We start from the raw sequence: 16,558 nt of genomic DNA, 5'->3' as shown, positions 1-16,558 counted from the left end.
AAAACAGAAAAGCCAATCTCGAAGACCAGTTCACCACATAAACCTCTCTCTCTCTCTCTCTCTCTCAAATTTCTGTGACACTTTCTGATTGGGAGTTCAGTTGCATTTTCATTAGGGCGGTGGAAGGAAACAGCAAAGAGAGGTTTTTTTTGGGGCAGTGATAAATCGACTCCGCAAATGGATAAATCGACTCCCCATGTGTCTATCTCTCTCCTCTTTCTAGATGAGAGAGATAGACACATGGGGAGTCGATTTATCACTCATTGTCGTTTAGAGAGAGAGAGAGAGAGACGTGGGTGAGTGGGGATATCTCTACACGACGCGTATGCATAGGGAAAGAAATTTGTTGCTGAGGGCTAGACTGGAAGGAAGCGAGAAAAAAGCCCACAAAATTCCACGTGTCAAATTAAAAAATTCAAAAAAGCCTGGCTTTTCTTAGCTTATTATATTATAGTAGATATCATATAATCTATCTATCTATCAATCTATCAATCTATCTAGGGAAAAATACACTTAGACCCCTTGTGGTTTCAAAACGTGATAAGTACACCCCCTCCGTCAACTGTCCGTCAGTTTAACCTGACGGAAAGACTAAAACTAACCATATATGGTTAATATTTTGAGGACAGAAATACCCTCATTTGCAGAGGGATTAGGGTTACGCCATTTCCCACGGCCGCCGTCGCCCCTCCGGCCACCGCCTTCGTCACCACCTTCGGCCACCGCCGCCATCGAATTATTTGCTACAAATAGTTATTAGTTGGATAGGGATACTTTTTCTACCTTTCTTTATTTCAAGAAGCCTTGCGTCACCCTTTAGGCCATGCCTGGAACCCAGGAATTTTTTTTTCATAATAAATCGGTGTCACCAAGTGGTGAAAATGGTAGAGCTGTGAGAGGAGATAGATTTGAGAGGGCATGATTGAGACGAGCTTGAAGAGGGTCTAAAAATGAGGAAAAAGTCGATCCAAATTTTGTTTCCTGATTTTTGCCATTTCACCTGCCCTACCCCTCTGGAGACACTAGTTTATCATAAAAAAAATTCATGGTAGCCAAATGTGGTCTTAAAAATTGAGAAATACTAAGAATCATTTTCACCTACTTCATATATCTAAATAATTTAGTTGTTAGGCCCCGCAAAAGGTTCAGAGAGAGAGATGACAGCTGTGTTTATCACCCCCCCTAGACGATAATGTAACTTGGTAAACGTAGGTGTTAAGTTTTTTACTTCCTAAGATTTAAAGGTACACTATTGTTATTGGCAAAGCAATGGTTTGATAATGGGCCCACTCACCTTGTCTTTTATTATTTAGTCAGCTGCCAAAAGCTATTATAATTCCAAAAAACCTCTCAGCTGCCAATAAAAACAGAAACAAGAAGGTTAGTTCAGCTTATTATCAAAATATGGTTGTGCCAATACAAGTACCCTAAAGACTGATATATTAGGTTATTCATTGGCCAAGTTTATTATTTGAATAAATCGCTCTGGTTTTGCACTGAACCAGCCTTTTCAAATGTTTGGCACGGTCTAATTTAAAAACTCAGTGGTTTAAATGGTTTCTTAGAAACTAATGCTAACCTTGAATCCAACAAAAAATGGTGGGCTTAGGTTGACCAGGTTAGGCCGGCCGGTTTGATAATGTTTTTGAAGCATTAGCGTGTACCACATTGCCACTACATGGTTTGGCTCGACGAAAAATCTCTTAGGCCATGTTTGGCCACCATGAAAAATTATTCCATGCAGTGGGAGATAGAGAGCCTTGAGAGGGTGAGACTGAGGGAAATGAAATGCTCCCAAAATTGTTCAAGACATAAAACCAATTCTAAAGAGGCTATTTCTTTTCACGGTTTTTATATGGTGGAAGCCCGTACAGACTACAGCGTAGTATTTTTCAAAAAGTATTGTACGGATTACACCACAGGATGATCCAAGAGAAGAGTACAGAATGGGGGCCATGTTTAGTGAAATTATGGATTGCGGGCACCTTTTAAAATAAGAACAAAAAACGGGCTAAACTTCAAAATCGGGTAGTCAAAAGACCCTGATACCCTTCTGACATCGACTGAGTCCTCATTTTTCATTATTTTCTCTTAAATTGGCCCGATTCACAAGGTTTCTTTTGGTTCATTTAAATGTGTATTTGAACCGAGAGAACCTTGGGTTCGTTTCTATCTTGGCCGTCAGAAATAACTAGAGACGGATGAATCTTGACACGTGTTGGAAAACATTTTGGAACCCCGACGTTATTGTACTTTTTGGAACACTGACGTTATCTATCTTTTCTCACTTATCTTTTGGCTTAGAACGGTAGACGTTATCCTTTCTCACTTATCTTTTCAACACGTGTCAGGCATCCATCCGCCTCTAGGTATTTCCGACGGCCAAGATATAAATAATGGGTACGCCGATGGAATTAATGGTTACAGAAAGGGAAATAATGGGTACGCCGGCGGAAATAACGGTTACAGAGAGGGAAATAATAGGTACGCCGGCAGAAATAATGGGTACGCCGATTAAAATAATGGTTACAGAGAGTAAAATAATGGGTGTGCCCGCGAGTACGCCAGCATAAATAATGGGTACACCGATAGAAATAATGGTTACAGAGAGGGGAATAGGAAGAATGGGTACGCCGACGGAAATAATGGGTACGCCGATGGAAATAATGGTTACAGAGAGGGGAATAATAGGTACGCCGGCGGAAATAACGGATACGCCGGTGGAAATAATGGTTACAGAGAGGGGATTAGGAATAATGGGTACGCCGGCGGAAATAATGGATACGCCGATGGAAATAATGGTTATAGAGAGGGGAATAATGGGTACGCCGGCGGAAATAATGGGTACGCCGATGGAAATAATGGTTACAGAGAGGGGAATAATAGGTACGCCGATGTAAATAATAGGTACGCCGATGGAAATAATGGTTACAGAGAGGGGATTAGGAATAATGGGTACGCCGGCGGAAATAATAGGTACGCCGATGGAAATAATGGTTACAGAGAGGGGATTAGGAATGATGGGTACGCCGATGGAAATAATGGTTACAAAGAGGGGAATAATGGTTATAGAGAGGGATATTATTAGAAGACGCCACCGTTTTATATTGATGTCCACGTGTCATGGATCCGACCGTCTATTCCTATTGGCCTCGACCAAGATTTAAAGGAACCCAAGGACTCTGAGTTCACAGGAAGATTTCAATTCAAACCAAACCGACTATGTATAGAGCCGCTAGCATTCCAAAAAGTTTTTCAGCACGTGTTAGGCATCCATCTATCTCTAGGTATTTCCGATGGCCAAGATAGAAACAAACCCAAGGTTCTGTGACTTCTGTATGTTCAAATACCAGACGAACCAAAAGAACCTCGTGAAACACGCCAGTAATGAAAAATGAGGCTGAATGATGTTTCTGTTGATGTCAGAAGGGTATCAGGGTCTTTTAAAAAGTGCCCGAAGTCAGTAATTTCACTAAACCTCGGCCCACATTCCGTACTTTTCTCATGATCCAAACCGGCCATTTGATGGGCCACAACATAAATAGGTTTTGCCCCAAAAATTATTTCCATAGGATGATCTCAACCTTTCGATCCAGTTTCCATAATATGCAGTTTTTTGTAGATCGGAGGGGTAGGATCATCCTGTGGAAATAACTTGTGTACCATAAAATGGACGGTTTGGATCATCGTATAGTATTTTTTGAAAAATATTGGAATATCACGGCTTACACCATATAAATTCTCCGAATGACATTGTCCCCACTCTCAGCCGACTACTTTTTCACGTAAAAATTGACTGAAAGGAGCCTTCGACGTAAAACCAAGCGCTGGCCATATTGTTTTTCGGCGTACTTGTATTATTGTCTCTTTTTTCCTAAAAATGACCAACTTTTGCAGAACAATACAAACACACAGGGGTGGAAATATCACTTCGCAGTCACATTTAGCAGTGCTACTAGTACCTACTGCCTGGTATAGATTCTCCCTACCTATCAAAAAAAAAAAAAAATAGTATAGATTCTCCCCGACGCCTTTTTCCCCCCAGGCCACGCCCTCTAGTGTATTTATGGCTACTCCCGTTTATACAAGAGGCTGGCTAGTAGAATAACACGGGGTGAATATATCATTAGTAAAAGGCCAATTTTAGGGTCCTAATTATGAAGTTGGAACTGTAGAACATCATGAGACAAACTGCATGGTCTCCGTACCATTCTGAATGGACATCCACGCATATAAGACAAAGGACTACAAAGATCAACGATTTAGACTTTTGCAGCGGGACCTATACTAGGTTTGATGGGCTAGCAAGGGCCCAGGTTCATCCAATCAAGGTGTTTTCAACCGCATTCGGCCCGACTTATAGTTGCCATTTGTATCATGTGCATGAGTCAGAAGCGGGCCTTATAAGTGTCTTTTATAGTTGTGTCACCATGACTATATGTATCATGGTGACAACCTGAATCATTTTCATAGCATAATCATAACCCTCCCATCTATAGATATTTCCATAACGCCCGTACAGTACATTTTGAAAAATACTGGACTACACGGCCACACGCTATATAAAATCTCGTCTTTTAGGAAGGAGCATAACAGCGTCTGCCTCTTTAACATTTTATCTTGTACCGTCTTTTTAAGTTTATAGTGTAAGAGAGCAGGGAAAGAGGAGAGATCTGGCGATTTGGAATCCCTTTCTCTGCGACTCTAATTTGGGGCGTTGGATTGCTTTGGAGATCGAGCTTGGAGCCAAAACGAAAAAGCTTTAATGAAAAATTCTGTCTTTCTGTTTGGGAACTTTTGGGAGAGATGAAACCAGTTGTTGCCATGTGGAATGTCTTTTTTGTGGTTATTCTCCTCTTTCTAGGGTTGAATTGCTTTGGAGAGCTTAGATCCGAAGCGCAAAAGCTACCTGACCTAGAAGGTCAAAGATCTTGACGATAATTCCTGTATTTTTAGCTTGTTTGCTGAAATTCCTGCAGTTAATTTGATATATAGCTATTTTAATGACGATCTAGAGAGGAAATCACTGAAAAGATTTTATTTTTTTAATTAACAAATTATTCTTGTGGAAAATAGTTGAGGCGCTTAGACAAATACAAAGGAAATTGGGGGTGAAGGGTTGGGATCTCAATGTAAATCCGTGCAGTGGAGGGTGGCTCTCAGTGGAGGGAACATACATTGTGAGGAATATCACATGCGATTGTACGTACGAAAGCTCAACTGTTTGCCACGTCAAACTCATGTAAGGCTTTAAAGTGGACTGAGTTTGAACAAATAAGCGGGTGCTAATATCAGTTTCCTTCTTCTTATCTTTGTATTGTTTTTTTTCTTCCGGGTGTGTCATTATTTTGATTGTGCATGTGATTAAGCTGCTTACTATATTTTCACTTCTTTGGACTTCAGTTGGCTCAAGGGTCAGAATCTGACTGGAGAACTACCTGAAGAGTTTTCAGAGCTTAGCTTCCTCGAAGAAATGTAAGTTCTTGACTTGATTGTTAAAGATTTTTCAAAATCAAGTGTTTTTTGTCAAAACAATTTTTGAAAAATATTTTCTTTAAGTGTGTTTTGGAAAAAGAAAAACTTTTCTTTGGAAATAGTTGCTTTTTGCAAGAGAAAGAGAATATTGTAATGTAGTTGAAAAGATAGTCCCAAATCGGATGAGAGAAAAGAAAGAGAAGGGCTTATAAAGCACTACACTTTTCTATTACTTGTTTGATTGCACATTGGGTTGAACCCATGGTTGGACCCGCGGGACGGTGCAACGCACCGTTCGCGCACACGCACGCGCGGCGTGGGCAATGGGCTATAGGGCGCATAGTGGCGCTTTATTGGCGCTTTTTTAGGCGCACTTTGCACTTCGCACGCCGCATCGTAGCGAGGAGCTCTGAATTTAAATATCCCAACAGACTCTCTAGGATTGATCTGGTTCGTTGAATCGCGTATGGGCGCGATCTAACTGCCAGAATTCAAACCGATCTGGAAAGACTCTATACAGGGGTGCTTTTCACACTGAAAAGACACTAGAGGCTCTATAAAAGTTGCAGAACCCAACCATTTCAAAGTACAATCGAATTTACCCATTTCTGGATAAATTCTTAAGACTTCTAGTGCATTATACTCTCTTTCTTGCTCCCACCAAAATTCGTTTTACTAAACTATTTTCTTATTGTTTATCTAATTACTGTTATACTGCAGTAACAAAAATTAGACTGATTCTCTCAGGCTTGTAAGATTCTAAGTGCATTTCGAATTTGACTCCGCTTGTGCATAGCGTCGTCAAATTAGTAGGACATTCGTACTGGCTTCATTGTATCTTGGAGGCAGTTCGCGGATCCCCTTTGCACACTTCTAGTGGGGGCGAAATCTGTCTTAAGGAAAGCGATTTCGCGCCTTGAAGCAAACTGGTTACTGCTTTTTCTTTCCAACAGATACAGAATTATTTCTCTAACAGCTTTCGATCATCAATCATCTATACTTTCATATAATTGGAATGACCCTTCTCAATCTAACTTATATTAATTTGTGAAATTTAGATTGTTATCTATAATATCTAAGGAAATGATTTCAACGCAATTATGTTTTGAAACATGCATGCACCTACCTCGTCTCTTAGTTCCCAATATCTATTGCCGCTCCACAACCTATTTTGAACTTCTCTTACTGGCTATTGATTGCCTTACTGCAATTGTTTCTGTTAAGGAGAAAATTTAAATATAAATCTTGGTTAAAGAAAATCACTGGTTTTCACCACTGGTTAAACAATGCAAAACAAGGTGAGTCCACGGCATTATCAAAACATGGTCGTGCTTCTATCAGCACCCTACAAAAATTAGGATAATTAAATGGGGAATTATTTCGGTGCGTAGCAAGGCCTAGCAAATAAATGATTCGGATCGTTGAAAGAGTGACCCCACTAGTACGCGCGCCCGTATGACCATCTGATAAGGAGATTTTTATATGATAAATAGGTGTTCGTATAGACTATAGGTAGGAAATATACGTGCACATAAAAGTAGTGGGGGACTCACCTATTTGGATGATCTAAACCATTGATTCGTTGGTCTCCAACCTAAATGAGCCATGACCTTAGACCCGGCAAAATGGCACCTGTAGCCGCGGGTACACCCGGCCTGTAGCTAAATTCGCGGGTACGGGTACCAATTTCCCTACCCGTAGAAAAATTGACCCATGCCCGGTTCGTACCCGTGACCAGCGGGCGGGTCTGGGTCGGGCTCGGGTGCCCGCAAGTTACCCGTCAAATTCACATTTCACTTTTTATTTTATCTTTAGAGGATCACTAAAGCAAGTAATGTTGAATGTTAATATACAATTTAAAGTTTTAAACTATTAATTCATGTAATCGGATGCTAAGAATGATCTCTGCCATTTCTTCTAATCCTGTGTTTTCATTGCACTATCACTATCTTTTCGATCTCAAGAATCCGGCGGGCTGTTGCATGAGACAGCAGCCACCTCTCATGATTTGATTGAATGAGACAAAATATGAGCCTATGTGGCTTCTCTCTCATGCAACAGCCGCCCGCAAAATGCCTTCTGCGATGGTCCCTAGCAAATCCCCTTTTCTCAAATGACCTAATATTTATGTAATGGGGTGCTAAACTTGATATTAAAAAAAGGGAAATGTTATCAACACTACTGTATTTTCATGAGGGCACTCCTCACTTTATTAAAAGTATGGTATGGCCCACACCATATGATGACCCAAACCGTCCATTAGATGGGCCACAGCCTAAATAGGTTGTGCCCCAAAAATCATTTCGATGGGCTGATGCTAACCCTCCGATCTATTGAGGATTATGATGAACCCTCTAACATTCAGATCGGAGGTTTAGGATCAGCCTATGGAAATGATCTTTGGGGCACAACCAATTTAATTAGGCTGTAGCCCATCTAATGGACGGTTTGGATCATCTTATGGTGAGAGCCATACCGTACTTTTAATAAAGTGAGGAGTGCCCTCATCAAAATGCAGCAGTGCTGATAACATTTTCCTTTTAAACAAAAAAGGGGGTGCTAACTTAATACAATAGAAAATGGGATTTTGAGTACAACTTAGTCGTTGCTTTTAATCCAGTGTCTTCATTGCAATTTATAGCAATTTTTGTGTTTTAGGCCGCGAAATGAATGAAATCGTCGTTGCTGCAAATTTTTTTTCTAAAAAAATTAAATATAAGTTTATTGGGTTAACCGCGCCGGTTGGGTCTAGGTTCATGAAAAGGGTACCCGCAGAATCGCGGGTATTTTTTACCCGTACCCGCCGGGTACTTACGCGCACCGGTTGTACTCGTTCCCGCGCGGGTTACCCGTTTGCCGGGTGTACGTGACCTTGATAAACTTCACCTTCCATATGTTTGGATGGCTCCACAAATAAAAGGGAACTAGGATCCCCCTGATACGCAAAACCCATAAGATGTGCTTAATGTTGGGAAGGCTTCTTTTCTGATCCGGAAGAGCATGGGATATGAAAAGCTTCTAATGCAAGGGCTCTTTTGTTTAACAGTGATCTCACTCTCAACAACCTTAACGGATCCATCCCTGCTAGATGGGCTTCTCTTCCTCTTGTCCACCTGTAAACTTCTTCATCTCTTTCATCATCTCTATTAAGTTCCATTAAGCGTTCAATCCTTCAACCCATGGCCTTAATTGAAATTACTCGTACATTGCAGGTCCCTTTTGGGAAACCGTATCTCTGGAACAATTCCAAAGACATTTGGAAATATCACCACGCTTAAGGAGTTGTAAGCGCATTTGAAACACTTGAGTCCTTTTATTTGTTTAGGCAAATACCGGCATTTGATTAAATGTTAATTGGGTTTTGCAGGATTTTGGAAATAACCAACTTGAAGGACCTCTTCCTCCAGAGCTCGGTAACTTGACCGGCTTAGAAAGATTGTAAGACTCTTTATTGTCGTCACTGCCCTTTCCCTCTTTGAGCAATGACCCAGATATTTTTACATGGTCATTCTTGTCAGGGAAAATAACTGCCTAATGGTCTGTTTGGGTTTCCAATCCACTTGAATTTTGGGTGTAATTTGTGTGTTGATTTTGGTGTTCAACCTGCTTGTATTTCTAGTAAAATTCTTGTGTTGCACCCGAAATGTATTTGGGTTGGGCACCCCAAACTGACCATAATTATTTTTTTGGGAGGAATGATGCAATTTATGGTGTGTACTCTATTCATTGTTCAAGCCTATGTGTATGCCATATACCAGACTTTACTTGCAAAATTTCTCTGTGATTGATGGAACAATTCTCTTTTGCAACTCTTTTGACGACATCCATGAATCCATTCCCCCTTTTACTCTTGCAGCACTCTTTCTGCAAATAACATAACGGGAACGTTGCCTGAGACATATGGCGAGCTGATAAACTTGACTGATTTGTACGTCCACTCTACTGATTGTTTTTTTTTTTTCCATTTTGGAGAAAAGTGAATTCTTAAGTTCAGTTCCTGTTTTGTTTACAGTAGGATAGATGGGAATGGTATCTATGGGGCGATTCCTGATTTCATTGGGAGCTGGACAAAACTCAAGCGATTGTAAGTACTTCATTTGATTTGTATGTTCCAGAAAAATTGCCACTATACAAAGATATTTATCCGAACAGTGATTTTTAACAAATGCAGAGATATGCAAGGCACATCTATGGAGGGACCCATTCCTGCTAGCATCTCTCTCTTGCAAAGTTTAACTGATCTGTAAGAGAACCTTCCACATTTCCACATTTTTTTCCCTTATTCTTTTAGTTGCTTTACTGGCATTACATATTTACATTTGATTTCTAACCAACTATGTAAGCAGAATGATATGAATTATGTGTATTGGGTTCGACATATTTTTTGTTTTCAGGAGGGTATCTGACTTGAATCGACCCAGTGCAGTTTTCCCTCCCCTGCAGAATCTGGCAAACATGCGGAGATTGTGGGTTAAATGGATATACCAACTCCATGGCATTCGTATATCAAACTAGGTTGTTTAGTTCCCTCATGAAGTACACTGTCTGGTTGTATGGCAGGATACTAAGGAACTGCTTAATTTCTGGTGAAATGCCAGAATATATTGGTAACAACATGGCAAATCTTAAAACACTGTAAGTTCCTTTGGAGGACCCCTTTACATGCTCAAGTTCATAAATTTATTCTGCCTTGCAATGATGGCTAGTTATTCTTTGGTGCAAGGTACTCCGATTGTTTGATTACCTTCATGCTCCCAGGAATTTAAGCATTTGAATGGTTTACTTAAATATAACCAACGAAAATGAAACAGCATACCAAACTTGCAAATAGAAGTGAACCGAAGAAGCCCACTTGTAATGAATCGGATTTGTATAAAAGTTGAGAATCGGGAACCAGAACCCAGAACCAAGAGAATCGATGAACCATTTAACATAGGTATTAAAATTATGACCTTTCATAATAAGTAACATCCCTAATCACTGACTGATATAATAACTAAGGTTTTAAATTTCGGTTTCAGTTTCAGTTTTAATCGCCACAGAAACAGAAACATTTCAGGTTCGGTTGAAAATTTCGGTAAAAATCTTGTAAAATCGTGAAAGTGTGTGGAAACACATGCAAATGAAGATGAAACTTCTAGAAATACTAGAATAAAGCACAAATCACATTTAACATGTAATTAATATAAATATTTATACATAATAAATAAACCACATTTCACATTCAATTCATATAAGTATGTAACACATATTGATATATTGTATACTATGTAACACGTACTGATATTGCATACTACTAATACACATGTGGTTTTGGTTTTGGTATGCGTTTTGGTTTTGGCATGTGTTTCCGTGAGGATGAAAACAGAAACATTTTGGTTGTTTTGGGTCAGTTTTGGTGGAAATTTTAAACTATGTTAATAACACAAGTTACACTATAACACACCTTTATGCACCATACACAAACCATGTGTTACTTCTAAAACTTACTGTTCTGTGGAGATAATCTTGTCAGGGATTTGTTCTTATGATATTTTTCTCTTGCAGAGACTTAAGCTTTAACAACTTGACTGGAAAACTTCCAGACACCTTTAACAAGCTGCAAGCATCAATAAATTATATGTGAGCAACTACATGTTTGATCTACAATCTCTACATTCAGAGTCCTATAGATACACTTTATGTTTTCCAATAAAATGAGATAATTTTGCTTCATATATAAATCTAACTCCTTCCCTTCATAATGATGCTCTCTGTAGTTTTTTTATTACAATGTACTAAGGTTGACATGACATTGTTTCTGACATAGGTACCTGTCTAATAATATGCTGATTGGAGTTATATATACCTCAGTGGATCTTACAAAGCAGAAAAAGCTTGTATGTATTGTGTACTAAAGGCTTTGAAGTTTGAAAAATATTTCATTTGGTAGTAAGATCTTATGTGTATTTTTCCATAGATTCTATTTGCCTAAATATTAGTAAGCTTGAACTCTCTTGTAAGAATATTGTAGATGAAATTTTGTGGCTATACTAAAAGGTTGATCATGGTTTACCTATAAAAAATAAAAGGAAATTCCTCCACTGTGAAATTCATCATCATGTTGATCTGCCATTCTGCCTTCCAGGGACTTATCTGGCAACAATTTTACCGGCCCACATCAAACCCTGTGCCCACAAGGGAGTGTGTAAGTTCACTCATTTTCCATGCTTTGTTTCTTTTAGGTTTTCATCCTTACCTTGATTTTTTTTTTCTTTTCTTCTTCTTCTTCTTCTTCTTCTTTTTCCTTTCATGGACCTCCCTCTCCTGTCACTTATAGGAACTTGGTTGCCAGTTACTCATCTTCAAACGACAGCTCGTAAGCTTCTACCAACTTGCTACTAATATACATTCTGACCTGCTGACAATGCCTACCACTTTTCTATGTTGTCCTAAAACAAGAAAAAAAAATAAACGAATACTTCTTCTTCCTTTTTGTAGACTTTCTAAGTGCTTACAGAGGAACCTCCCTTGCTCAAAAAAAGCAACATGTAAGTTGAGATTTTAGACGTTGGGGCTTCCCTATATGAGAAACATGAAGTTATAATTAGGGGTGTAAACGGATTGAATTCGAAGCGGATATGGCTATATCTGAATTCGAATTTGATTGCAGCATACAGTACAACGGATATTTAATATCTATTACTGAATTTGCAGATATTGTTCGAATTCGGATATTATCCGTATCCGTTTATCCGATAAATTTGAACATTCGAATTCATATCCGAATTCGAATTCAGTAACCAAATTTGTTTGTGATTACTATTTTTTGTAGCTCAAGTAAATTTGGAAAATCAACCAGCCATATCCTGCTCCTACTTAAGAATTTAGATATCAATGGCAAAAATGTATATATAATTATATTTGAGGATTTATTTGTTAGTTTACTTATTTGATGATATTATTAATAATAAATATTAAAAATTATTTTAAAAATAATCAAACGAATCCGGATATCGAATTCGTTGGATATACGGATATGGATGCGGATATTTGGGATAAATGGATGTAATTCTTGGATTCGGATGTTAAACGGATCGGATGTACCATTTACCAGATTTGCATCCGCTAAGAGCCGGATATCTCATAAACGGATTTAGATAATATCCGCTTGAAACGGATTCGGATAATATTCGCTTTAAACAGATTCGGATGCGGACGATAATCGAATTTTCAAATATCCATTTACACCCATAGTTATAATTTTAACTTGATGTCCACTGAGGGCAATGTTCCATAAATCGCTAATTCAATAATTGTCTCATATCGGATCAATCAGTGGTTAAGGCATATCGAGACAATGTTCCATGAATCACTAAGTCAATAATTATATGTCTTTTTGTAATTTATGAGCTTAACTCTCTAACGGGTTCTTGATGAACAATGATTAAGAGTTCGTAAGGAAAATGTCTATACAAATGACTATATATGGGTTCCACAATATTTGCAGACTATTCCTTGTTTATAAATTGTGGAGGCAAGAAGTTGGCTACTGACGAGCACGAGTATGAAGATGACTCATCAGAGTGGGGCCCATCAACATTCTACGCTACTCAAATTGACAAATGGGCTTATAGTAGTACAGGAGACTTCATGGGTGCCTACATGAATGCCTACGGGGCCTATAGAGCAACAAACAAAACTGTACTGGCAATGACTGATGGTGATCCAGGCTTGTACACGACAGCTCGCCTCGCCCCTCTCTCCCTCAAGTACTACGGATTTTGTTTGCAGAATGGCAATTATAAAGTGCAACTCCACTTCGCTGAAATAATGTTCACAGATGATCAAACCTTTGGAAGCAATGGGAACCGCATATTTGACGTATCAATTCAGGTGATGGATTGATTGCATGTCTAGAACTTTCATATCTGTCATTGGCTTCTTCTATTTTTGTCAGAGACCAGCAACATGATCCAATATTTTTCTTTGTAAACTGCTAGTTTCCAATTCAGATTTGAGGAAAAATTCCATTAATCTCATTGTAATTCATTCAAACACAATTCCATCGAAACCATGGATTATTCTAGAGCTTGCTTGGGTTCCACTAGATTGCTGTTCCTATTTCTATGCTGTAACCTTAAATCTGATAGGTCCCTGTTGGAATTTTGAATATGAAAGAAAACAAGTCTACTCCATGCTGTAACCTTAAATCTGATAGGTCCCTTTTTGTACATTTGAACATGCTTTTTGTTGTGCATATTGGATTTAGTTGCAGTCCTATGTCGTATCAGATAATTTTGATAGAAAGTAAATGATTTTGGAAAATTTTTTATTCATCGAAGTTCTAGTTACACTTTTTGTATAGTAGAGCTTGTTTTGGGTTTTGTTCTGCTAATTTTCCTATATTAGTGCTGTAACTTAAAGTTAGTTCTTGACAAGCCTCTATTGGAATTTTCAGTATTGAAATAGACATGCCTTATGAATATAAAATTATGTTTAATAATATTCTAGTCATTCTCCATTTCATAAATAATATTTCAGTCATTCTAGTTAGCGTAAAAAATTTCATATCCATTTCTTTTCTGTTGATTTGACTTCCTACAGGGCCAAAAAGTTTTAAAGGATTTCAACATTGAGGATAGAGCTGGTGGGCCTGGTCGGGGTATCAGTATTCCTTTTAATACAAATGTAACCAGTAACACTTTGGAGATCCACTTATACTGGGCTGGAAAAGGGACTACTGCAGTTCCAGATAGGGGTGTATATGGACCTCTTATATCAGCTATTACAGTGACACCAAGTAAGGATCTAAAGGCGTATCTGGGTGCACATGCAAATGTGCCCTAGATTCTTTTTCTTTCTTTTTCTTTTTCATGATATGTGATCTTTCTCCGTGCAGACTTTCGCCCGGATACAGGCAAAAGCAGGCTATCTGTGGGAGCTATTGTTGGTATCATTGCTTCTTCCTGTGTAGTCATCATAGTGATTTTGATATTGCTTTGGATGAAAGGTTAGTGTAAACCTGTCACATTAGATTAAAATAATTATTAGATAATCACTTTCCCATTAGATAATTACTAAAAAAGGGACAGATATATATATATATATATATATCACTTTCCCATTAGATAATTACTAAAAAAGGGACAGATATTCTTGTAAGGGACTTTGCTTGGAAAGAAAGTTGATTATGAGCTTTTTTCTATATTAACATCCACCAAGATCCATGCACATTCAGAAATATCATATTTTTTCTGCAAGATAGCATCGAAAATATTAACTACGTTGTTATTTTCTGAGTAAATTATATTTGTCTCCAGATAACCATAAAAGTAAAACATTTTTTTTAAATGCAAATTATATTTGTTAGTTGTCTCACTTTATTTCCCACTTGTTTTCTGGATGTGATTTGGTTAGGGCTGTAGTAGAACACACTACTACGTTGTAATTTCCTTTCTGATGAACACTGATTTTTCAGCGGTTACATGGCTCCTGAATATGCAATGAGGGGCTACTTGACTGATAAAGCAGATGTTTACAGCTTTGGAGTCGTCTTGTTGGAGATTGTCAGTGGGAAGAGCAATACAAATTATATGCCTAAGGAGGGGTTTGTTTATCTTCTTGATTGGGTAAAACAAGCATTCTCTCAACTCATACCACAAAGCACGATTTTTTCTTCACAAATTTTGGGTGGACACTTCTTAAACACGTAACATTCCTTTTTATCTTAAAAATTGCCACATTTTTGTTGATTATGCCCAAGTGTGAGGAACTGCTTCCCTATGTTTTTCCTGCAACCTCCATTCGTCAAACTTAGAAGACAAGGAAAAACTAATAATGTCCTAACTTAACAAGCTATCCAACTAGACCTGATTACTGATAACCTCCTCCCTTTGGCATCTTGTGGATTTTATGTTATATCGAGTATATGAAGTGAACCGTGTCCAGAACTAACATTACATATGTATTTGGATCACATTGTGGAAAGGGTAAACTTGGGTCTGGTCGGGTCGAGCTTTTGCTAAAAGAATGAATTGGAATCAACCTGATTTTCTGGTAAAAGCTCGACCCGAGTTCCCAAAAATCGAGCCGAGTTGCACCGTTAGTACCTTGGTAAGCAATGGGCACTTCTGCCCCTTCTTTTTTCTGCCCAGCCTAGTTTCCATATATGTACTTCTTCAGCTTCCTAATGCAAAACTAATCATAAGCTGATGGTTATTTTTTCATGTGTTTAATTGCAGGCTTATGTCTTACAAGAGCAGGGGGATCTCCTAGAACTAGTTGACTCAAGCCTAGGATTAAACTACTCAGAGGAAGAGGCATTAAGGATGCTTAATCTGGCTCTCTTATGCACCAACCCCTATCCTAGTCTAAGGCCCGCAATGTCTGCGGCCGTGCGCATGCTTGAAGGTAAAGAACCTGTAAAGGCACCAATAGTAAAACGAAGTACAACAAGGGACGATTGGAAGTTTAGGGCTTTGGAGAAACGCTCTAAGGACAGCCAAAGACAGAGCATGTCAATAGAAATGTCTAGACGCTCTCATGAGAGCCAAACACATAGCATGTCAATACAAAGGTCTTACTATGACTCCTCAGTCTCTCTCCTTTCCAGAGAAGAGAGTGACAACCATTCCTCAGCAAGCATGTCACTCGTTGATCTTTATGTAACTTGAAATAGGAATTGAGAGAAAACACCAATTAGAACAATTAAGATTCTACACAAATGTTTCTGATCCATAAATTTATAACATAAGTGCAGAGGCAGGTATACTTTCAACTGTTCTTCGCCTACATTTATTGACATATTGCAACTTTATATGCAAGGGACTTGCTAGGCAATTTTGCATAAAGGCATTTCGCAGCTCAGTTTTTCTAGAGAGAACAGACACCTCGTAGCAGATTTTGTCTTGTTCATTTATTCATATGAGGTGGCTGTTCTCTCCTGAAAAAGTGAAATGCGAAATGGTTTTATGCAAAATTGCCTAGGAAATCCCTGTATGAAAATAATAGTTATAGTAGTTTTATGGTGCTGATATCTGCACTGTTATGTTTTGATAATGGCACTACTCACTTTGTTTTACACCTTTTTACTGTTGTTACA

At 38.5% G+C, this 16,558-nt stretch overlaps 1 pseudogene across 1 annotated transcript; it reads left to right on the top strand.

Annotated features, from left to right (window-relative positions):
• Positions 1-4,784: 4,784 nt before the first annotated feature.
• Positions 4,785-16,150, top strand: LOC143860337 (putative LRR receptor-like serine/threonine-protein kinase At1g53440; annotated as a pseudogene). The gene is made up of 22 exons (XR_013239678.1): positions 4,785-4,921; positions 5,077-5,242; positions 5,404-5,475; positions 8,522-8,590; positions 8,688-8,759; positions 8,833-8,913; positions 9,332-9,403; positions 9,488-9,559; positions 9,647-9,718; positions 9,870-9,941; positions 10,036-10,110; positions 11,023-11,097; positions 11,285-11,354; positions 11,603-11,662; positions 11,795-11,833; positions 11,956-12,005; positions 12,965-13,350; positions 14,062-14,257; positions 14,357-14,467; positions 14,875-14,878; positions 14,936-15,086; positions 15,699-16,150. The product of XR_013239678.1 is annotated as a putative LRR receptor-like serine/threonine-protein kinase At1g53440 (transcript).
• Positions 16,151-16,558: the final 408 nt, after the last annotated feature.

The sequence above is a fragment of the Tasmannia lanceolata genome, unplaced genomic scaffold (genome assembly GCF_043159265.1).
Source record: "Tasmannia lanceolata isolate RefF3 unplaced genomic scaffold, GAP_Taslan_0.1 ptg000037l, whole genome shotgun sequence".
NCBI lineage: Eukaryota > Viridiplantae > Streptophyta > Magnoliopsida > Canellales > Winteraceae > Tasmannia > Tasmannia lanceolata.
Note: the sequence above shows the minus strand (reverse complement) of the source record. Positions and strands in the feature narration are given on the sequence as shown.